Raw genomic sequence first — 25,571 nt, 5'->3', positions numbered from 1 at the left:
ACAATCAATCAATCAATCAATCACATATTTCTGCAAGCAGACATTTGTATAAACACAGCTTTGAAGTTGACAGTTAAAAAAATGATAATTTCACACTATACTTTTATATGTTGTCTACACACACACATATATATTTATTGTGTGTGTGTGCGTGTGTGTGTGTGTGTGTGTGTGTGTGTGTGTGCATAAATATAACCTGTATATATGCATATAGATTGATAGATAGACAGACATACATATAAGATAGGCAGATAAGATAGATACTGTACGTGTGTGTATATGTAGATGTGTGTATGTATATATATGCGTGTTTAAGTATATATACATGCATGTGTGTCTATGTATGTGTGTATTATACATGTGTGTGTGTATATATATATATATATATATATATATATATATATGTATGTATGTATGTATGTATGTATGTATGTATGTATAAATATGAGTGTGTGTATAAATATAAATATATTTTAAAATGTAGTAAAATGCTGTATCACTTCATCTGCTAGAAATAACACCCATACATTCCTCACATCAGACTTAACTTCACTTTCACAGTAAAGCCAACATTGATTAACATAGTTCTAGAAATATTACGTTTGAAGAGAACCACTGGATGGTCACAGCTGGAATGGGATCAATCAGAGCTGACCACCACGTGTTGAACAAATACAACAAGCTTAAACAAATGCCATATTAATGTGTTGTAGATGCAGTGAATCTTAATTATACATAGATGAGAATATAAAGGAAACGTGTTTCTATTACTATTATAGCATTCATAAGCATACTATGCATGTGTACACATACACCCATTCATGAGCAAACAGGTATGTGGCATTGTATGTACATTGCACTCATATGTATATATTATATATATAAGCAAATGTGCATATATAATCTATCCTTCATAGTTTATATATAATATGCATGAGCATATGTTTTGGCTTGGTTTCTATGGCTGGATGCCCTTCCTAAGGCCAACCATTCCAGAGTGTACTGGGTGCCATTTACATGTCACCAGCATGGGTGCCCTTTATGTGTCACCAGTATGAGTGCCTGTTACGGATCACATACACATGTCACAACTTAATGATACAGTTACACTGCTTTAAATTTAAAGAAATCTTGATCTCGGACTGAACAAAGCCTTATGAGTGGATTTTGTAGACAGAATCAGAAAGAAGCCCATTGTGTGTGGGTGTGTGTGTGTGTGTATGCACACACACACACACACACACGTTTGTTTTTTATATTAATTTTTTTGTTTTCACTTAACATCCATTTTTCCATGATAGTAGGGGTTAGACAAGTTGACTGGAGCTAGTAAGCTGGGGAGCTGCACCAGGCTCCAGTCTGTTTTGGCTTGGTTTCTACAGCTGGATGCCCTTCCTAATGCCAACCACTCTACAAAGTGTACTGGGTTCCTTTTACATGTCACCGCCACAGGTGCCTTTGTGTGTCCCCAGCATGGGTGTCTTGTACATGTCAATGGCACTGCCCCTAAACAACAATTTCAGTTAGCCTGATGTGTCTTCTCAATTACAGCAAGTTACCCAGTCACTTGTCATCTACTTTAATGAACAAAGTATGAGTAGGAGTGATGAGCCTCTTGGGGAAATTCTAGGTATTGATGAGGAAGACGTGGCTGGTCCACTTCAGACGACTTTTGGGCTGGGGACTAGTACCAATAACTTCAGGGAATCTCAGAAATTCCTGAGAGTACCTATTGGCTGCACTATCAGCTTGAAATAAACCTGACAAACATGGAAAGCCATCAGGCTTGACTGTCCAAGATGTGCACAGAGTGACAAAATTGTACTGCATACACTCATCCACTGTCTGAACATTGCTGGCTTGTGGAGTTATGTTGAACTGCTGCTGTCGCTCTCAATTGAGTCCATCACAAGGATTGCCCCATTACTCACCTTTGACAAGGTGGTGGGACAGACAGTGTTTGTCTGTCTGGTGGTTATGGTGAAAGAGGTTATGCAGTGGATGAAGCTGAAACGAGTGAAGATAAACACTTCCTTCTTTGGTCAAACCCTTGGAAAGGGAAATACTCTCTCCCCCAGTAAATTAGTCAAAACACGGATGACCATGACAAAATTGGAATGGAACTCCTCTGAGCATGCACCAGTAGATTGGTAAACAACAGATGGGTGGAGGCTTGTGCCCTTAGTGGTCAAGGCAAAACTGTATCTGTAGGGTTCCTTAATTGGCCCTAGCTGGAGAATTTCCTGGAGAATATCAGGAGGACTCCATTATCTCTGTGTTCATTCTGTATATTAGGAAGGTGGAGAGGGCAGTGCTGGTCTCTGTGCCCAATAGATTTCTTGAAAGGTAGATGAATGTAGCAAGGCTGGCCCAAGTAAGTAGGTTGACTGTGATGGTGCGTTTGTAGAATTATCATCATTAAGAGGTCAAGCTGGCAGAATCATTACAGCATTGGATAAAATGCTTAGCAGCATTTCTTCCATTTGATTGTGGCCATACTGGGGCACTGCCTTGAAGAATTTTATTCAAACTTATCAACCCCAGTATTTATTATTTTTTTTTATAGTCTGGTATTTATTGTTTTAGTCTCTTTGACAAACTGCTAAGCTATATGGACATAAACGCACCCACATCGGTTGTCTACTGGTGATGGAGAGGACAAATACACATCCGTGTGTGTGTGTGTGTGTGTGCATACACACACACACACACCCACACACAATGGGCTTCTTTCTGATTCTGTCTACAAAATCCACTCATAAGGCTTTGTTCAGTCCGAGGTTTATAGTAGAAGACACTAGCCCAAGGTGCCATAGAGTGGGACAGAATCTGGACCCATGTAGTTGGGAAGCAAACTTTTTACTACACAGCCACATCATTTGAGGGATATTTGGCTGCTCTTTCTTAGAATAGATATAAGAAGTAACAGTCATGTGTGGGATTTCGATTTGTACACTCTCCCACAAATTTATGCTCTTGTACTACCTCTTTCATCTTTTATTTTATATAACTTTGTTGTATTTATCCACTCATATTTGTAGCACCTTTGTGTGCATTTTATTGAATGAAAGACTGGACCCAAGTAGAAATAACAATAATAATTATTTCCTTGTAGCAAATTAAAAGAGTATTGTCCCAGCATTGTATTTATTTTTCTGAATTTTATTTTTATTTCTTTTGTTATATCCTGATTGTTGTTGGTTTCCCTTTTGATTGACGTAAACCCCAACTTTTAATATGTTGTATTTCATCTTTGACAAAGTCCTCAATGTCTTAAGCTCTTGTAGCCAATAAAAGAAATCATAATTATTATGGTTATTAAAGGAAGATTATGAAGAATAAAACATTAATTTTTACTGTTTTTCTTGTTATACACAGAAAAATACACATCTTTGACTGCATTACCATAATTCTTTCAAATTTTGACACAATGCCAGGAAATCTAAGAGTAAAGATTAATCAATTACATCGACCCAGTGTTCAGCTTGTATTTTATCAACTCAAACAGAATGTTACGACACAGCATCTAAACGTTTTATCTCCCCTGAAACAATCTCCTGTTTTCAAGCCTTCGTTAAGACAACTTACTACTATTGTCATGATTATTATCATATAGGCAGAAAGGGTTGCTGTGTGCTTAAGAAGTTTGCTTCTACTACATGGTTCTGAGTTCAGTTTCACTGCATGGTACCTTGAGCAAGTTTTTTCTACTATTGCACTGTGTTGACCAAAGTTTTATTAGTGGATTTCATAAGCAAAAACTAAAAGAAATCCGTCATATTTATGTGTGCGTATGGAAGGATGGATGTGTATGTGGATGGATGTATGTGGATGGATGTGTATGTGGATGGATGTGTATGTGGATGGATGTGTGTGTGTTTATTACTGTCTCCTTGCCTTGACATTGCATGATGGTTGTAAATGAGTGTCATTGTTATGCAATTGATGTCCATTTCTAATCTTCTGTGGAAACATGTCTAGTCATGGCGAAGTATTAGGTTACTGAGAAACAGGTGAGGATTGGCAACAGGAAAAGCATCCAGTTATAGATAATCTGCCCGAACAAATTCCATCCATGCAAGCACGGAGAGGTGAACATTAAAACAATGATGATAAATAACATCATCCTCTACATTGGTGGATCCTTACACCTTATACAAAAATAAATGGCTGAGTATACCTAAGGTGTGTATTCTTAATATAATCATTATCTCAAGTAGGTTTGATGTATGCCCAGACTGAGCCTTTAAATTAAAGGTTTTTAATTATCTGACAAGCTTCAAAACTGTTTCTGTTTGCCCTATCTCACCCACAAGACTTTGGACAACCCAAAAGCAACATTTTATCTTTTATTTTATCTTTTACTTGTTTCAGTCATTGGACTGTGGCCAGGCTGGGGCACCACTCAAAGGGTTAAATGGAACAAATTGAGCCAGTATTTAATTGCTTTTTAAACCTGGAACTTATTCTATTATGGAACTTTTTTGCCAAACTGCTAAGCTACAGGGACATAAACCAACACTAGTTGTCAAGTTAGGGTGGGGACAAAAAACACACACCCACATTTTATATATATATATATATATATATATATATATACACACACACACAAACACATACACACCCAACACTTCTTCAGTTTCCATCTATGAAATGCACTCACAAGGCTTAGGTTGGCCAAGGGCTATAGTTGACACTTGCCCAAGGTACTGGACAGTGGGACCGAACCCAAGACCACATGGTTGGGAAGCAAGCTTTTTAACTACACACCCAGCCTGTGCCGACAGCAGCCCAACTCGATGTACTAGATATAGGAGCCAAATTTTTCTGAAATAGCTGCATCAAAGGACACATTAGATAATATAGACACCATTATACTTCTAAACAAACAGAAATGTTGGAATGTGCTTCATCATATATCTGGTCGATCAGGTCTGACCTCGGGCTAAATATGCATATGAGAAACAGAAGCAGGTGGTTCCTACATCGTATATATATGCATGAGAGAGAGGAGATATAGAAAGCAAGCGTGTGTCTATGGATTACTGTATCAGTGTGCGTGTCTGTATGAGGGCATATGCACTGACAATATAAATTATGAATATTTTGTTGACGTTCATGTATATGTGAATTATGTGATGGTGGTGTTGGTGGAATGATTAACCAAAGGAAACCATGGGTGTTAGATACATGTATGCATACTTACACATACATGTATATGTGTACATACACACACTCACAGATATACACATATACACATACATGTGTGTGTGTGTGTGTGTATATATATATATATATATATATATATGCACACATACAACATATATGTATGCATACATACAACATAAAAGTACATATACACATACATACAACATATGTATATAATATCTATATATATATATACACCAGCATGTATATAATACATGCACAAACACAGGCATACATCATCATACAACATACATACATACATATATATATATATATATATATATATATATATACACACACACACACACACACACAGCATATATGTATACATATATACATAGAATATATATGTATATTACATACATACTTAGAATATGTGTATTACATACGTACATATGTACATACATATGTACGTATGTACATACTTATATATGGGTCAGAATTTGCTGAAGCAGATATTTTCTATGGCTGCATGCCTTTCCTATCTCCAAACCTCATTGGTTTCCAAGCAAAGTGTCTTCTCTGTATGGCCAGACATGTTTCTGCAGGACATTGTCTCACCCATGCCAGTATGGAAGGAGGACGTTAAACGATGATGATGACTGGACACAACCACCACTATTTTCATGACGGTGACATGCAAGCAAGCAATACAGCACAGAAAGTCATTGTGACAAAGGCATCATTCTCTATGGTTTTCTGGGATGTAGTTGTACCATGAACAGAGAAAGGTACAATGAAGCATTTAGAAAGCTTAGAGAAGCCATAAAGAGGAAAAAACTGATCAAGAATCTGAAACTGAGCCACATTCACCAAGACAATGTGCGGCTACACACATCTTGGCAACAAACCAGAAAATTAGCAAATGGGGCATGAGTAGTCCCCATCCACCATCTCACCCCCATATACCATACAGACAAAATCTGGTGCCCTCTGTGATTTACCTATTCAGGCCAGTGAAGGAAATTTTTCAGGGTCAATGACATGATGGTAGATGAGGTGAAAATAACAGTGAAGGGCACACCCGGATTTTCTTAGAAGAGGTTTTGAGAGTTAGGTTCAAGAAATGCACAAATTCATTGCTTTGGAAGTAGACTTTGTTCAATAGTACCTTTGTATAGAGGAAAAGTTTCTCTACCAGCATGTGCAGTTTGAATGATATCAGTTAAGAAAAACAATCAAACCCACTTATGCATTACATTCAGTAAAACCCTCATGTGTGCATGTGCATGATATACATAAGATTGTTCATTTAAGATCTGTTTTTCCATGCTAGACATAAATTGATTTTGAAAATGTTTTACTGACTGAACTTCTTCCAGTTACCAACTCTTACCTGCTTTTCAGAAAAAGGATATATAGGAAGGGTGCCTGGCATCAACAAGGGCACCTATACTCACCTATACTTGTCTGTTGACCATACTTTAGCCCCTCAACACCAAATAATACCATATTTGTTTTAGTACATACAGACTGTGAATAATATACTTGACAATTTTTATGTATGATGTTCAATTAAAATAAAACATCTACATACAATTGATAGCAAGAATATACAGGTGTGCTTCATGAGGATGTAACTTGAATTATAATTTATTCTATATACAACAAATACATATCTATGCCGTATGCATGGTAATGTGTCGTCAAAACCAACAGTGAGCTAGTAATGCAGCTCCAGTTCATAGGTCACATCAAGCTCATCACAGAAACCTCAGATCAACTGCAGACCATGCTGACTGAGTGCACTGGGTGCATTTTTTTTTCTCAGCCCCAGCACATAACCCTTCACAAGACTAGAGAGTCCTCTCACTCTGCATTGTCTCTGCTTGATTTAGTAACCACTTTATAGTGTAGACTGACCCCCATTTTTTTCTAGAGCCCCTACAACTGATAGTGAGAACAAGAGAATGAAGACTTTAGGGCAAGGCGTCAAGAAGTGTTGAAGTATGATGATAAGAATACTCCTTTTTGTGGAAGGGTAGTTGTAAAAAAAAATGAAACAGAGATGGCAGGTATTTGGGTGGGGCAAGGGAAATGGGATGGGCCAGTGTAGGAGGTTAATGAAATGAGAAAGTGAGAGACAGAACAGTACAGATGATGGAGCAGGTTGAGTGGTGGGGAAGCATCCAGCACTATGCCCCACCCCCACCAGTACATTACAAGAATTAATACCAACAGGTGGGTAGGAAGAGGAGTGCATAAATGAGACAGGGCTGAAGGTGACAAGGAGCCAGACTAGCTGTATGGAGAGGGTCAGTGATGGAAAAAAGAGGCAAGCATTGATGAGCAGTAGAAGAATACAGCAAGAGGAGTGAGAGAAAAAGATGACAATGTAACAGAGGTAGCAGATGAGAGCTAAAGATGAACGCAGTGAAAGTATCCCAATCACCTTAACCCTTTAGCATTCAGATTACTCTGTCAAATGTAATGCTTATTTATTCACATTGTTTTGAATTAATCCTGCATTAGCTTGTAGCTCTGAGAATTTGATGACGTGAATGTTTATTTTGAGGATGTCATTCTAGGATATGAGAGGCCAGATCTGGATGGTTTGAACATGAAAGAAATAGAAAATTTGGGCCGGATAAGGCCGGTTTAAATGCTAAAGGATTAAACAGTTTTAATGTCCTTTCTGCAATGCTTGCCCTAGAACGTGGGTTTCCTCCAGTACCATATGCCAGTCTAGTCTCTCATATGTGTGTGTCCCACACCACTGCTTGACAACCAGTGTTGATTTGTTTACATACCTGTAACTCAGCAGTTCATCAAAAGAAACTGATAGAATAAGATTTTAAAATAAGTCTTGGGTTGATTAGCTCAAATAAGCTCTTCAAGGAGGTGCCCCAGTATGGTCACAGAAAAAAATGACTGAAATAAGTAAAAGACAACCCTAGGACCAATTTTCACCACTTCCTCTTACCAGGTCTTCCTCTTCCACAGGCACCAGCCATTCCATGGTTCAGCGCACTTTTATGCAGCTGTTGTCATCCATTTGCATCACATGTCCATACAAACAAAATTTACTCTCTTGCACACACCATTTGATTCCTCTGATACACAGATTTTATCTTGGGGAATTTGTGCACCATCTTTCACACATCCAGTCATCCACAGTCACTTCATTCATTGATGTAACTTTCTCAAATCTTTTATTCATAAAACCCAAGTTACATTAATGTGCAGCATTGTATTTTGCACCCAAGCATCACAATCTGCCCTTCACTCAGAGAGAGAGAGATGCTTTGTGGCCAGCAAAGGTAGTAGCTCCCTGAACTTTTCCCTGCCCATTCGTAATCTCATCTGGTCTACTACGCTTTCAGAGCACCCACTCCTGCTATTGATAAGATCACCCAAATAACAAAAACTATTCACTGCTTCTATAGAGGCCAACAGGTTAGTTGAGAGAATCTATTTCCTGGATGTTGTTTATGGTTGATGTCATTGTACATATGCCACTTATAAAGATATTCTTGCAGTTAGCCTGCTGGTGATTCCATTACAAATCTTGTGCATCCATTGTTTACACTGACAACACTGTATGGATAGTCTAACTACTCCTCTGCTACATACCATGCATGGTCATTCCCTAATGACAGCAGAAATCAACCTTTCTTCTTAGCATAACATTAGTCTTGACTAAATTTGATTCTTTTTTCATGAGCCTTATGACTAATAAAGTCAGGACTTAATTTAGTTTCCATGGTATATAGATGACTAAGATTGCAACACTCACTCCTGAACAAGACACCAGTCCGTAATAGGATTAACTTCCTGGCTATAATTGGAACTAATTTACAGCTGAGTGGACTGGAGCAATGTGGAATGAAGTGTTTTGCTCAAGAACATAACATGCCACCCAGTCCAGAAATTGGAACCACAATCTTATGATCACAAGTGCAACACTAAATTATGTACCTCCACAGAATTTACTTGAAGACTCATTAATTCCAAGCTCTGTTTCCATGTCTGAAATCTTACCCCAAAATCCTCCATATATTCTGCTGTAAGATCAAGGCCTCCAGCATACGAGAGTACCTACAAATGGCCAATCTTAAACTCATGCATTGTAAATTCATCATTGAACCCATTTTTTATCTCAACTGGCTGACAGCATTTCTGTACATCATTGGTACAGCCCACACAAGCTATTCATCTACTTCTTATTTCCTTAGCAGCCACCAGATAACAGAGTAAAGGATCTTGTTAAAACTTTCTCAGGGTCAGTGAATGCAATGTAGAGACTCCTGCAATTGTCTCACAAGGCAGACAGCATCTGTGGTACTTTTTGGCGCAAAGTCAAAATGCATCTCATAATGAGCCTAATAATTTGTTTTTTTTTCAAGACCTCTTTTCTGCAACTTTCATAATCTCACACTACAATCCCATGCATCTCGTTTTCCTTTCATTCATTCAGGGTCGATAAACAAAGTACAAGTCACATACAGGCAACTGATTAGTCTTCTCTCTCTCTCTTTCTCCTAACACATACTTTCACTTTGAAAGAAATAAACTAGGTTCAACCCTTGAGTGGAGTTGGCTCCACTAGGTTTATAATGCTTATGGTTTTATATAGATAGATAGATAGATAGATAGATAGATAGATAGATAAGAGAGAATGTGTATGTGTGTGTGTGGGGGGGGGGGCTGTGTGGTAAGAAACTTGCTTCCCAACCACATGGTTCCGGGTTCAGTCCCACTGCGCAGCACCTTGGGCAAATGGCTTCTGCTAGAGTCTCGGGCCAACCAAAGCCTTGTGAGTGGATTTGGTAGACGGAAACTGAAAGAAGCCCGTTGTATATGTGTATATATATGTGCATTTATTTGTTATTTGTGTCTGTGCTTGTCTCCCACTATCGCTTGACAATCGATGTTGGTGTGTTTACGTCCCCGTAACTTAGCGGTTCGACAAAACAGAGTCCGACAGAATAAATACAAGGGTTACAAAGAATAAGTCCTAGGGTCGATTTGTTCGACTAAAGTTGGTGCTCCAGCATGGCTGCAGTCAAATGACTGAAACAAGAATAATATATATATATATATATATATATATATATATATATATAAGCTGTCTTAACAGCCTTACGCGCCACCATGCGCATAGCAATGCACTGAGACGTGTATTTATTTATTGGCTGCAAACCCCAACACACATAGACCAGCACTGGGCCTCTTGGCCAGTGGTGTCCTCGGGCAACAAGTTCATGTGCACATGCCTTAAGATGGAACTGTATATATATATATATATATATATATATATATATATATATATTCTTGTGTGTGAGCGTGTGATATATACATACGTACAATATATATATATATATATATATATATATATATATATATATATATATATATATATATATATATGAAAACATACGTTTGTGCTATCGTATTTAACATTTGAAATTCTTACTTTCTAAAGACATAAATTTAGCCTGGAAAAATTTCAGCGAATTTAATTCTCGAAACAAGTAAAGCATCTACGGCGATTGCACTACAACCAATTATATATATATATATATATATATATATATATATGATGGAGAGAAAGGGTGTCTTATATACAGGTTTTTATGTAAATACATATGTAAACTGGATATCGATAATAATGCATTTTTCGGAAGAGTTTCTCAGCGTATATGTGTGTGAATATATATATATGTGTGTGTGTGTGTGTGTGTGTGTGGATGCATTCATGCATATATACACACAACGAAAGGCGCGTGTAGGTGGGTATTCGGAATAAACAAAACGTAATATAAATGAAAGAAATACGATAAAGTTTGTATTTAATTTTTTTTTTCCATCGCTAATAATTTATCCGCAATGATCTATTTTAACAACCTCCACATCAATTATATTTACATATATGCATGCATATATGTAAATATGCATTTATGTATATTTATAACGTGTGCGTGCGTGTCAACGGTGTCTGTATGGAAATGTGTATACAAAATTATTTACATATTTATATAATATAATATAATATATATATATACATATATATATGCATGGATGTTTGTGTGTCTATATATATGCGGTGGTGGGTGTACACATAAGTACAGATCAACTGTCTTCTGCTTTTGCGGAAAGTGAAAGTAGTCGAAAGCACGGCTGTTGTTGTTGTTTTTTTTTTTTTTTAGCCGACGACAAAAATAAGCGCACAGGCGTCACTATACGCATACACACTCACACACACACACACACATGCATGCACCCAAACATACACACATATATTTCTATACATACTTTACATACATTTATACATATATATCTGTACATATGTATATATATATATAACTGGTATGCTGGAACCAAAATATCTGTATAATAAATGAAACTTCAAAGAATTATGTCCTTACCTGATGAATAAAAAGCCTAAGAGAGGTATTTCAATGTTAAGTTTCACTGAAAAAAAATCACAAAGGTGAGAAAAATAAAGCAGGTGTTGTTTGAAGTTAATTAAGCCGATTAGGTGTCAGTCAGTGTAATAAACCATATCCACGATAAAACATCACCAAAACAAAAGGCGTCTGTTATTCAACATGGCTGTGTGACTACAGATGCGCATGCTCGTAAGCATGCCAAGGGAGGTCACTGACATCATATCGTACGAAGCGGTTATCTCCCATAGTTGTATTTTTGAGCTTTTTGTTAGTTTTTTTTTTTTTTTGCTTTTCTCAAGCCAGTCCCACAGATCGATCGTCGCGATTGTTTCAGTGTTGCTGGATTTTTTTTATGTATATTTTCATGTAGTCTGCGTGGGTGGTACTCTTCTTTTTTTTTTGTTTTCTTTTGATTTTGTTTTTTGTTAGCAGCGGTGATGGTGATGACAGTGCTTTCATTTTAACTTTGTTTTAGTCGTGTGACTGCGGCCATACTGGGGCACTGCCTTGAAAGGTTTTACACGAACAAATCGACCCCAGGAACTGAGCGGCTCGAGGCCATAATATAAGTCATTTGCCCAAGGTGCCACGCAGTGGGACTGAACCTAGGACCATGAGGTCAGGAAGCAAGTTTCTGAGCACATAGCTACACCTGCGATAGTGAGGAATGGGAGCTTGTCTTCATTTTGGTTTGAGTATTTTTCTTGTCTGCTAAACTGATCTGGGTCGGACGGAATTTGCTGAAGCTGATTTTTCTCCGTCTGAATGCGCTTTCTGTCGCCACTCCTCGCCTGTTTCCAAGCAAGATAACATTTCTCCATTATCAAACATGTTCTCACTGAAGTCTGGAACCGAAGGACGCCACTTGCACGACGGTGTCACTCGTTTACAACTGTAAAGCGATGTTAAGACGAAGAGACAGTGACACACCTGACTAGCTTCTTTCAATTTCTGTCTATAAAATCCGCTCACAAGGCTTTGGCTGGCGTGGTACTAAAGTAGACACTTATCCAATGTGTCAGGCAGTGAGACTGAACCCGGAACCATGTGGATGAGAAGTAAACTTCTTTCCACAAAGCCACTCCTAGTTTCTGGTCAACCAGATCTACTCAAAACGATTTCTGGTCGAACCGGGACTGTAGCTGAAGGCGCTTGCCCGAAGTGCCACACAGTGGTGCAAACTTAACTATTGGGTCAACTGAGTTTAGGACAGAGAACTTTTGTCAATCAGTAGTCGCAAAGGTGCATGGCTCAGTGGTTAGAGCGTCAGGCTCACAATCATAACATAGTGAGTTCGATTCCTAGACCGAGCCGTTTGTTGTGTTCTTGAGTAGGACACTTTATTTCATGTTAATCCAGTTCATTCAACTGTAGAAAATTTTAAAATTTCAAGAAGTGTGACGCGAACAGAAAAGATCCTTCAATTCTTGCGGGGTTCGATGTAGTTTTCTTTTTTTTTTTTAAGATGGAACATCCAAGTTTTATTTATCTAAGGACTGTGCCAATTCTAAAGCCGGCACCGTTCATGACCTTTTGCAAGATTTCTGGGACTGGTGGAAGAAAAAAGAAGCAGAAAAAAATCAGAGACCTGCTTCAAATACTTGCAGACATGTTATCTTTGTTGTGGGCATCTCGTTTTATCATTTATCCGTGTTATGTCGTTCCACTCCTTGGTGCCATGTTAACCATTTCCTTTCCAGAACATCGAGTTTCTGGAATAAACAAACACACACACACACGTGTATATATGAGGTAGTATCAAAAAGCTCTCGGACTAGTTCTGTAGCACGCCAACCGATGGTAGCACACGGTTGCGTGCGCAGTGAGAGCTAGCAGTGATCTTCATGAGGCAGTGTTTCAACGCCTAATGGATGCGGTATAACATTAATGATGCTGTCAGAAAATATACATATTGGTTTCTTAGGCAGTTGGAATTTGATGATGTATGCAGTGTAGAACAGAAAAACAAATAAGTAACATGGCTTCTGCTGGAAGACAAGAACAGACGTACGCGTCAATGCTACCTGCAAAATAAACTTCCTGGTGCACATTGGGATTAGACACTGAGGGAAAACCGCTGTAACTTTTTAATTTTTTAATTTTGGCGATTTTTGCTTTCGATAATGTGTTCTACATATCACGGTCATGCGATTCCCCCTATAAAATTTTTTGACATCTAAAGTTGCGAGGGGGGGGGGGCTATTCGTACGACCTGGACATGTAGAACACAATATCAAAAATAAAAACCGCCAAAAAAAAAAAAAAAAAAAAAAAAAAAATTGGGGAGGTGGGGGTCAAGCGATTCCCCCTATAAAATTTTTTTGACAATACACCCACTGAGAATAACCAAAAATTCGTTAAAAATGGTTGAGAACTACTGAAAACGGTTCAGACAGTTCAAAATGCGAGTCTTTAGAAAACATACAAAACAGTTTAAAATAGTATGTAAGCGCTATTTGGCTGGTCAATGCGGGCCAGTATAAGACTGATGTAGGGGTAGAAAGTCCAAAGAAGTGAGTCTAATGATACGAAAATTCATGATCTTGTTGATGCTCCACCAGATTGCTGAAAGTCAATATAATCAGTAGTGTGCAAAGCAACGTCATAGTATAAGGTAGGATAATTTTTCTATAGAAGTAAAACACAACGAGAAAATTCTTGTGACTTCGTATGAGAAGGAAATGACACAAGAAGATGAGTACAGGTATACATAAAGTAAGATATGAAGCGGTAACTGTTGACTAATTAGAGTAAGTTGGAAAAGAAAAATGAGAAAATGTACGCGCTTAAACCATATACGCGTAACACATATAATGTCTTGGAGATGAAAGTTGCTGGCTAGAAACAAGGCAAAAAAGCATGGAAAAAATGTATTTTCGTTGAGCAGAAAAGATATAAATAGATACATACTGGTCGTTCATTTGTCAAACGAAATGGAGAAATGACTGCGATGACAAGCCAAACTGAAAGTTCGTAATGAGCTTGCGGTGGTGCGAAAAATTGATCATAAGTAGTTGGTTGGTGTAACTTGCTGGTGGCGAAATGGGACATGAATCTCCCACAGGGTAACAAGGTTGAAATAAAATCTTGGCAGGCGGCGAAAAAGTCTACTGGCATCGTGGTGACGAGATGCTGGAATCCAAAACGTCGATGAAAAGCAATTGGAGAAGAGTTCGTCAAATTTGAATTAGCGCGAATGGATGCGATGCTGTGTGAAGGTGACAAGTGAAGATGCGGAAAATGACGGTGTCTGCTATGACAGGGCGTCAAGTTGAACGTGAATGCGGAACTAAGATACAGTAGAGAGAAGTTACCTCAAGATGCCATCATGAGATTTAACCGGCCAGAGATTTAACTTCCACATAATCTCTGACATCGGAGCTGAAAAAGAGTGACCGAAAATACAGGATAAAAACTGCCATACAATTGAAAAAGAAATTTGAAGTTCTCCAATTCTTCGGTCGTGGGAAATGGGGAAATAGAATTTCCAACGCAGAGGCAAACATTTTCCCAATAGCAGTTCGAACAAAGATGGCCAAGTTGAAGTATGATGAAGCGAATAGTAGACGACCAAAACAAAAAAAAAACAAATATGACACGGGATGAGGACGAGGATGTTGTATTGCAGACGACAAAAGTATCTCGCAAAGTAGAATGACGTTGTACGGGCGTGAAAGGTGGCAGGAAGAGGTGGTGTTTGAATGTGAAACGACATCTTGCACGCAAGGACTTGCAAATGGAGAATTGTTGAAAAAAAAAATTAACCGTGAGGTTTATCGGGTAGGAACACCTCTAGCAGACTGTTCAGTAAAAGTTCTGACCAAGTCATTCGCCTAGTAATTCTGAGATGTAGAGAATTTCGCCGATAAAAGAAAATCTATCTTCCACGAAGAACGAATTTACTCGTCGCTTGCAACAGTAAATCACGTCGGTCGGTCACTAATTTTAGGAGTTGAAATAATGTGCTCTGGCCCTGGTAACATTATAATTTCATGGTTCCAAATGAGTCAGGTATAATAGCGAAAAGAAATAGGAAGACAAGAATTGCAATTTACGGCCACATTTAATTTCAACGCCTAATGGAAGGTACAGCAAAGGTTGTTATAGCATGAATGATACTGTCAGAAAATATACATGTTGGTTTCTCAGGTAGTTCGAACTTGATGTATGTGGTGTAGAACAGGAAAACAAATACGTGACATGGCTTCTGCTGGAAGACATGAGCAGACGAATGCGCCAATGCTACTTCTTTGCCGAGATCCGAACTCGCCCATGCCTACACACCACAATGGAGAAAAACGGGAGCAAAGCCTCTTTTTAAAGTTGATTTTAGTCTCCAGCGAATAAATTTAAATTTGCCTGCGCTCGGCTGGTGTGTTACGTGATGGGATGATAGCCTGCGTAAATCTAGAAGGAATCGACCATTACGTGACCAGGTCATGTGATCACTTGCAGACAACACGCGTAAGAGTAGGTAGGCAATTTGTGAACATACCCTCTGACCAGTAAATTGACTGCGAGAGAAAGGTACGAAAACACCCAAAAAAAGGAAAAATACTGTAGCAAGGAAGGAATATGTACAACAAATAGTAATAACAAAAATGTACAAAATGGAAGCGCATTGCAAAAGGGTAAAAAAACAACATGAGCAACACAGTGTCAAATAGAAATTTTCAATGCATCGACTGAGAACAACCAAAAGTTCGTTAAAATGGTTGAAAACCATTGTAAACAGTTCAGATAGTTCAAAATGCGAGTATTTTGAAAAAATACAAAACAGTTTAAAATAGTATGTAAGCGCTATTTGGCTGGCTAATGCGAGCCAGTATAAAACTGATGTAGGGGTAGAAGGTCCAAAGAAGTGAGTCCAACGATGTGAAAATTCATGATCTTGTTGATACTCCACCAAATTGCTGTACTTAAAGGTAGACAGGCAATCTGCGAACATATACTTGCTACACTAGCTAAAATTCTTTCAGTGACTTTTTTCTGAAACTTTTTTTCCAGACACCCCGCATAGACGTTATTCTTAGAATTCTTTTTTCTGCTTAAACATTCGACAATTGAAATAGATTTCAGTGGCATCGTCCACGAATCAGACTCTGTTTGTTCGGTCACTAAAATTCCACCCTCCCAGAGTTTTCTCTAATCTGTCGCCGGTTTGAAACCTATAATTACGAATATACCGTAAATTTAAATCATCCGATGCCATTTTTATTATTTTAGAAATGACCAAAACTCTGATTTGAAACATTTTAATTTCGGCTTTATAAATGGTGTTGCGTGTTTCCAACGAGTTATAAGAATTTTTATTTGTGAAAATAAATTGGAAGACTCATATGCCTATTTAGATGAAGTTACCGTACGTCCATTTTCGCATCCGCTCTGTTCAGTGTCTGCATAGACTGAATGTTTTGGCCGGAGGGTGGCTTGATCGTGTAGTAGAGCGCTCATTGGTGAAACTAAGATTGCTGACTTAGAATTTGATGATGACGCGTTTATTCTTATCGAGTCTCTCGATGTCTTAAGGCGTGCTGTTCTTTCGCTGAGTGAGGAAGAGGAACCACTTGGATTAAGACAAAGATCGAGTCTTTCGTTGACTTCTGGGGGTGGGGTCTCGGTATTGTCTGTCTCTGTTACGGGTGGAAAAGTCGAATTTGTAGACTGATCCACTCATCTCGGTAGTGTGATCCATAGCAGCATTAGCTGCGAGTCCGAAGTCTTAAAACGACTTGGACGTGCTGGTGCAGTTTAGAATTCACTGGACAACGATATTTGGCGCTGCCAGTATCTGAGAATCGCAAACTTCGATTGCCAACATAGTGGAAGTCGCAATTTCCGTGTGTTGGTAAGAAAATGAAAACATCATCAGCCTACAAAACTATATAAGTGTTGATCATTTGAAAAACATGGTTTTAACATCCCCAAAACCTTAAATCAATGCTTAGTTTCTGTTCTCTGGGGAAGAAGCTACAATTAATAATATTAAAAAGCTATTATACGACCTGTTGAGGCTAAAGTAAACGAAAGCATTCTATTTACTGGGAAAATAGACAACTCTGAGCACATCAGGCAGGTTACTATTAATCAGACGTGCAGGCCTGTTGTACATTTTTCTCTTATCACTAAATTCTTCTGAGAGAAATCACTGCATAGCAGAAATAGTGACTTAAATAATAGTTCAAAAGTGGCACCATTTTCTTTTAAACAAATGACTAGAGACTAATTATAAAACCAATATTTTGTATGCATAGTGTACCCTAATGGCAGTTATTGTAAGGGAGAAAAAAGCTTTTAGCTGGAGGGGGCGAGAAGTTTAAATTTTAAAATTGAAGTCTAATGAAGAAGATTCATGGAATATATATATTTAATTATTTCATTTTTTCCTATTCATTATAAAGATCATAAATTTTATAGTTGTAAGTAACCATATATAGTGCTATTTCATCCTTATTTCAAATCATCAGCATAACATAACCCAAGGCAAATAGATGACACTGAATTAAATATTTTATGAAGTAAAACAGTTTCAAAAAGCTCTGGAAATGTACGTTCTTATGTCTTTTTTCTTTTTTTTTTTTTTCTTCGTAGATTGTTCAGTGTGTGAGATTCTTTATAAAACACAAAAAGTAAGATTAAAAATGACAGACTATCAAATAGCTGATTAGATCTCACTCCATTTCATTATGAAATCATCTTGGATTCCTTAATACTGTTGCAAATGCACTATTATCTGCTTTTTGTGGATCTGCTTCAGAAAAACCCCTTTTAGAATTCCACAAACTTTTCTGCTGTTCTTATGCTAAAACAAATAAGCACTAAAACTGCAACCAAAATCTCCTTCAAACATCATTAACTTCTGTTTTTAGAAATATATGAATGTTTCTCTGACTGTGTGGTAAGAAACTGGCTTCCCAGCCACGTGGTTCCAGGTTCAGTCTCACTGCATAGCACCTTGGGCAAGTGTCTTTTTCTATTGCCTTGGGCTGACCAAAGCCTTGTGAGTGGATTTGGTAGATGGAAACTGAAAGAAGCCTGTCATGTGTGTGTATGTGGGGGGTGTCTGTGTTTGTCCCCCACCACCCCTTGACAACCAGTGTTGGTGTGTTTACATCCCCGTAACATAGCAGTTTGGCAAAGGAGATAACTAAATAAGTATTAGGCTGAAAAAAAAGTGCTGAGGTTGATTCATTCAACTAAAGATTTTTCAAGGCAGTGCCCCAGCATGGTCGCAGTCTAATGGCTGAAAGAAGAAAAAGATCAAGGATAAAAGGGATATGCATGTAGTCTTAGATTATATATAATACATCAGGTGGGAAATAGATGGAAAGGTAACAAATTAATCAGCCAACAGCAGCAGCAGCAACAAATATTTGAAGACTCCTGGTATCTGTTTCACTTCCAGAACCTTCTTTCTGCTTTTGATTATCTTTAAACAGGATGTGCAATGTTATTTCTTCGTTGGCATCAATAGGTTTAAAGATCAATATAATTAGCAAACATGATCAGATTCCTTATAATCTGTCTTATGTTCAATATGTCACAACTGGAGGGAAATGTCAAAGGATTGTTGCAACACCCCTCTTACTCTTCCTTCAAAACACCATTCACTAGGTATTTTTTTTTATATATATATTTTTACATTTTCACAAGCCCCACTTATTGTTGCTGTTGCTGCTGCTGTTGTTGTTGTGGTTGTTGTTTAGTTCAAGGTTAGCCCTGAATTAGCAAACTTAAGTTCCATTGGGATCTGATAAACATAACATTCTCCGCCCACCTTTTTTCTGAGTGGATATAGTATTGTATGTGTAGGATTACATTATTCAATGTAGTCGACACTTTTGGCTGTGTGGTTAAGAAGTTTGCTTTACAACTACATGGTTTTGGGCTCAGTCCCACTGTGCCAGTGTCTTCTGCTATAGTGTCTTCTACTATAGCCCCAAGCTGATCAATTCCTTGTCAGTGAATTTGGTTGACAAAAACTGTACAGAAGCCCTTTGTGTGTATGTATGTGGTATTTGGGTAAAAATTTGATGATTTTTTTTGTCTTCTTTTTTCAAGAACAACCCAATGTGTTGGTGAACAGTCAATGGCATTGGAGAATATAAAGATTAAAGTTGTAGTTGAGAAAATGTCAGGTGACATGGAGCACTAGAAACCATCTGAATATTGGAAAAGAGTTACTTGTATCATGATGATTCACACTGAATATCAAAAGGCTGACATCACGACTGTTATGCAATACTCTGTGAATGTTGTAAAGACAGTAAGCTGTGACATGGACAGCTGCAACAGAGACTACCAAGCCATGACAGGCAGGAAAGGACACAGCAAGTATTCTGACTACAACTGCATGTTGGGATTCAGCTAACAACTGTAGTACAAGGTGATGGAAGATCCAAGCAAACGGAAGGACCCTATGGTGGAGGTGGCTGAGGACACTACCTCCACAACCCTCCCAAGAATAGTGGGTGGAGAAAATGGGTGGATGGATAACTCTTAACTTCATGAGGGACACTGTACAGCCTAAGAATGCATCGATCAGCAAGTGTTAGCCTTATGTACACTCATTTTGAAGGAAGTCTTGAACTCAGTAATGTTAGGGAGAAAATTACCATCCGTGAAAGTGAGTGACGTGAAGAGCATCCAGCTATAGAAAAATTTGCCATGGAAACATAGGAAAGTGGATGTTAAATGATGATAGTGACAATGATGACAACGGTGATAAAGACGGTGATGATGATGATGATGACAACAATGATGATGATGACAACAATGATGATGATGACAACAATGATGATGATGACAACAATGATGATGATGACAACAATGATGATGATGACAACAATGATGACGATGATGATGACAACAATGATGACGATGATGATGATGATGGATGATGAAGATGACAACGATGATGATGAGGAGGAGAAGGATGATGATGATTCAAGTGTTTAGATTTTTAAGTATTTAAATATTTAAATAAATGATATTTCACTTCAGTGTGATGGTTTGGTGTGAAACCATATGTTGAAAACAGATTTTATTACATCTCAAAAAAATTATTCTGTCAATAAACAAAGTACACACAAGTACAATCACAGACATATGGCCACTCACCATTGTAAACACACACAGTAGCATATATGCATACATGCATACCCACATACATACATAAATACATACATACACACATACATAAACACACATGCACATACATACATACATACATACATACATACATACATACATCAACGACACTGTTGCCGACTGAGCGAGAATATCTTTCAGATACTATTTCCCCATGAGGCATGATGCGGTGGCCCAAACAGTCTGGAACAGGATAACAAAAATGAAAATAATAATCAATGAAATCAAACTGTATTGAGACCAATGAACCAAAAGAATATTGGTGGAACTTAAAATTTAAAACAACCAGCAAGTTAAAGCACAATTGACCAGATATTGTTGTGTGGGACCACAAGGGAAAGTTGTAGTCTGTCATGGAAATCAATTGCCCTTTGGACACCATGTGATTAGAAAATTACAGGCAAAAGAGGACATCTTAGGACCATTGATAGTTGGTTTGCCAATCCTGTACCCAAGATACACTTTCAGCTTCATACCTGTTAATATTGGAGCAACAGGATAGATACCAATCCTTCTGGAGCAAAGCATGGCTGAGCTTGAGATCTTGGGGAGAGAACGCAACTCCTTACAGACGATCATGAAACCTGGGAGTATAAAAACCTGCAAGACCTTAGCGCTTAAAGAAATGGTTCTCAACCAGGGTTCATGTGACCCCTGGTGGTCCATATAAGATTTTTGAGGTCCACACAAGCAAAATAGTAAATTAAGGTTCATGAAAAATTTTGTTCCAGATGTATTTATTGCAAAAAGCAGTTAGGTTTTTCTCTCTGACATTTTACATAGTTTGACATGTTCCTAGCAACGGAAGCATGTTCTCTCAGTGAATGTAATTGCAAACTTATGCAAGTGAAGGAGTGGAAAACAAAACAGGAATTTTGAAAGTATGTATAAAACTAATTTTTAAACATCAAATGGCTATGGGAGCCCACGAGAATAAAATAGTAATCAAACAGTTCCATACATTAAAAAAATGGTTGAGAATCATTGATTTAAAAGAAGATGAAGAAAAGAAGATGTAATTAACAGTCTAACTACCAATCAGGTGGATAGTCAAAAATTAACTCTAAAATAAACAAAGAGAACATATATAAGTGCAGGTGTGGCTTGTGGTAAGAAGCTTGCATCGTAACCACATGGTTCTGGGTTCAGTCCCATTGTGTGGAACTTTGGGCAAGTGTCTTCTACTATAGCCTTGACTAATCACAGCTTTGTATTTGGATTTGGTTAACAGAAACTGGAATATGTGTGTGTGCATGTATGTATGTATGTATGTATATATATATATGTACATGTATATAGCTATATGCGTGTGTTTTTGTGTCTGTGTTAGTTCCCTGCCACCACTTGAAAATTGGTGTTGGTGTGTTTATGTTTCCATAACTTAGAGGTTTGGCAAAAGAGACTGAGAGAGTAAGTACTAAGCTTAAAAAGCTCTAAGGTCGATTTGTTCAACTAAAATCCTTCAAGGCAGTGCCCCAGCATGACCACAGTCAAATGAGACAAGTAAAAAATAAACAGCATATACATACATATATACATACATACATACATACATACGTACGTGCATACATACATACTTATATACATACATATGTATGTACATACATACATACATACATAAATACATATATACATACATACATATATACATACATATACACATACATACATACGTACGTACGTACATACATACTTATATACATACATGCATATGTATGTATATACATAAATACATATATACATACATACATATATACATACATATATACATACATACATACATACATACATATATACACACATACATACATTCATATATACATACATACATACATAGAAAGAGCAAAAGAAATTAATATACATCCTTCAAACCCAGTCTGTTAGCAGTACAGTAAAAAATTGTAATACATTCCAAAGATTCTCCATCTGAGATTTTTTTGAGTGAATATATGCACACAGTTGTGTATATATACTAAGAGACACATGTAAAAAGTAATCACACACACACACACACACACACACACACACACACACACACACACACACACACACACAAATAAAGACAAACAAACACTAAAGTACTAAAGAAATGTCTTCATATAGAACATAAGTGCAATTACAAACACCTACATATATGCACTCGCTAACTCAACGCATATTGACAAACCCTGAGAACTTGTCAGTTTGTCAGCGACTGGCTTGAAGTCCATGAAGAAGAACTTGAATGAATCTCAAAGAAAACCATACACACACACACATACACATACACACACATATAGAGTTACATACTCATGTACATACAGTAATATAAAAATATATATGCTTGGCAAACACAGATAATACATGGAAATGTACAAATAGAAAAACACAGAAAAAAAACAACTGTAAAAAGCAAGTCAATGGATAAAGTTATAATTAATATGACAAAAATATGTTTTTAACAATCCAGACTATTTCATGGATATACTTATGCATACATATATACATATTCAGATGATTCCAGGTGTGTGTATAATGTATGTACACATCATAAGCAACATAAAATTCTCACTGGTAATAACAAAGTTTCTAAAATAGAACATCAGAAAACTGTTTGAATCCTAAGGCTAGCCTTTGTCGTATTCCATCCAAAAGAGATTTTTAACCTTATATTTACATGTCATTGTCGATAGCTTTATTAAAATGGTGAACTTGCAGAATCATTAACACCCTGGATAAATACTAAGCAGCATTTCTTCCAGGCTTTATGCTCTGAGTTCAAATCCCATCAAAGTTTTGCCATTTATCTTTATGGGGTTCATGAAATAAATGCTGACTGCACATTGGGGTTGATGTTATCAACTATAACCTCTCCCCTAAAATTGTTGGCCTTGAGCCCAAACTAGAACGAATTATTTATAGCTTTATCTACTTCAAGCTCCACTGTTTTGCTGTGTTTGAGAAGACATGTCAAGCCAAGTGAAATCATAGTCAGGGTCACAAAGACTGAAACCGGTACTAAAATATTCTTCATGGTAAAATTATTTTAGTATTTTCTACCTTGTCTTATTTTCCTCATATATATATATATATATATATATATATATATGAGCGAACACATTACAATGAAGTAGAGAAATTTGAAAAGACAACACGAAACCGGTTATTTCTCAAAATACAATGTTTATATACCAAAAAGATTTTCTAACATTTTTCTAACATTTTTCTGACATAATTTAAATATATACTTTAACCATGTAACACAAGCCTTCTGTAGTTTTTTCACTCTTATTATCTTTTATATATATATATATATATATATATATATATATATATATATATATACATATTATCATCATATCATTTAAAGTCTGTTGTCCATGCTGGCATGGGTTGGATGGTTTGACCAGAGCTGGCAAGCTGAAGAACTGCACCAGGCTCCAGTCTGATTTGGCATGGTTTCTATGGCTGGATGCCCTTCCTAAAGCCAATCACTTTATAGAGTGTGGCATTGCACAAGCACTTTTATGCGGCACTGATGTGAGCGCTTTTTACATGGCACCACCACAGGACTCTTGCAGGTCGATCCTCTTCACCAGGGGGAGCAGCCTTAACACTTTTGCTGTGGAGCACTGGTCTTAAGGCACCAGGCATCTCAGCCCTTTGTCATCTCATCTGAAAGGTGCAGTGTCCTGAGGTTGTCCTTCAGTACTTCATCCTCCTTCAGTCCTTAATCATATACATAAATATATACTGTATTTTAAAGTGCATAAGGAACCCTCATGTATAAGAAGCCCCATAATTTTGGGGGCTTAAAATTTGGAAAAATGGTTTTGTAAGAGATTATTATACTATCCATACATAAGAAACTCCCATATTTTTTTAACCTAATTTTTGACAGAAAAGGGTTCCTTATGCATGTTAAAATATGGTAGAGAGAGAGGGGGAGAAAGAGAGAGAGAAACAAATAAACAAAATGGAGACAAAGCAAAAACTGAAAACTTTCAGACAATGACTATTCAAGTACAAATATTCAAGTACAAATATTCAAGTACAAATATATATTTATATATTAAAAGTGCGTAAAAACATAGAGAATTAATAAAGTCATTTGTTTTCCATAGTAAGAGCTCCATGTTGAGATCCCTAGGTGGAACTGTGGTATTCTTTGTAGATATCTTTTTTTTTTCTTTTTACTTGTTTCAGTCATTTGACTGTGGCCATGCTGGAGCACCACCTTTAGTCGAGCAAATCAACCCCAGGACTTATTCTTTGGAAGCCTAGTACTTATTCTATCGGTCTCGTTTTGCTGAACCACTAAGTTACGGGGACATAAACACACCAGCATCGGTTGTCAAGCGATGTTGGGGGGACAAACACATACACACAAACATACACACGCACATACATATATATATATACATATATATATATATATATATATATATATATATATATATATATATATATATATACACATATATATGATGTGCTTCTTTCAGTTTCCGTCTACCAAATCCACTCACAAGGCTTTGGTCAGCCCGAGGCTATAGTAAAAGACACTTGCTCAAGGTGCCACACAATGGGACTGAACTCGGAACCATGTGGTTGGTAAGCAAGCTACTTACCACACAGCCACTCCTACACCTATATGTCCAAGAATTGCTTATCCATGAGTGCACAAGCATCTCTGGATCACACCTGTTGGCTCTATATCCCTTGCTCAGCTAAGCACTACCTATAGATTATGCTCATGGATAAAGATGGTGATAATGAGATGTCAGGGCGTACCTTTAAGTTAAAAGGGGATGTGTAGAGGAGAGTGTAACGATAGTGGATCAA

General features: G+C 37.4%; 1 protein-coding gene across 5 annotated transcripts in view; it reads right to left on the bottom strand.

Moving 5' to 3' along the window:
* The window catches only part of LOC106867469 (uncharacterized), a 1,580,514-nt gene extending 1,561,263 nt beyond the window's left edge, over positions 1 to 19,251 (bottom strand). For 2 of the 5 annotated variants that reach the window (XR_016238261.1, XM_089341342.1), the window contains exon 1: positions 11,577 to 11,929. The gene's annotated coding sequence lies outside the window, so the exon portion shown is untranslated. Of the gene's footprint in view, positions 1 to 11,576; positions 11,930 to 14,510 lie in introns of those variants that run through there. The other 3 variants (XM_089341338.1, XM_089341340.1, XM_089341337.1) reach the window with 3 other exon arrangements.
* Between the last annotated feature and the right edge of the window lie 6,320 nt (positions 19,252 to 25,571).

This window comes from Octopus bimaculoides, chromosome 24 (genome assembly GCF_046866305.1).
Source record: "Octopus bimaculoides isolate indiv1 chromosome 24, ASM4686630v1, whole genome shotgun sequence".
Classification (NCBI taxonomy): domain Eukaryota; kingdom Metazoa; phylum Mollusca; class Cephalopoda; order Octopoda; family Octopodidae; genus Octopus; species Octopus bimaculoides.
Note: the sequence above shows the minus strand (reverse complement) of the source record. Positions and strands in the feature narration are given on the sequence as shown.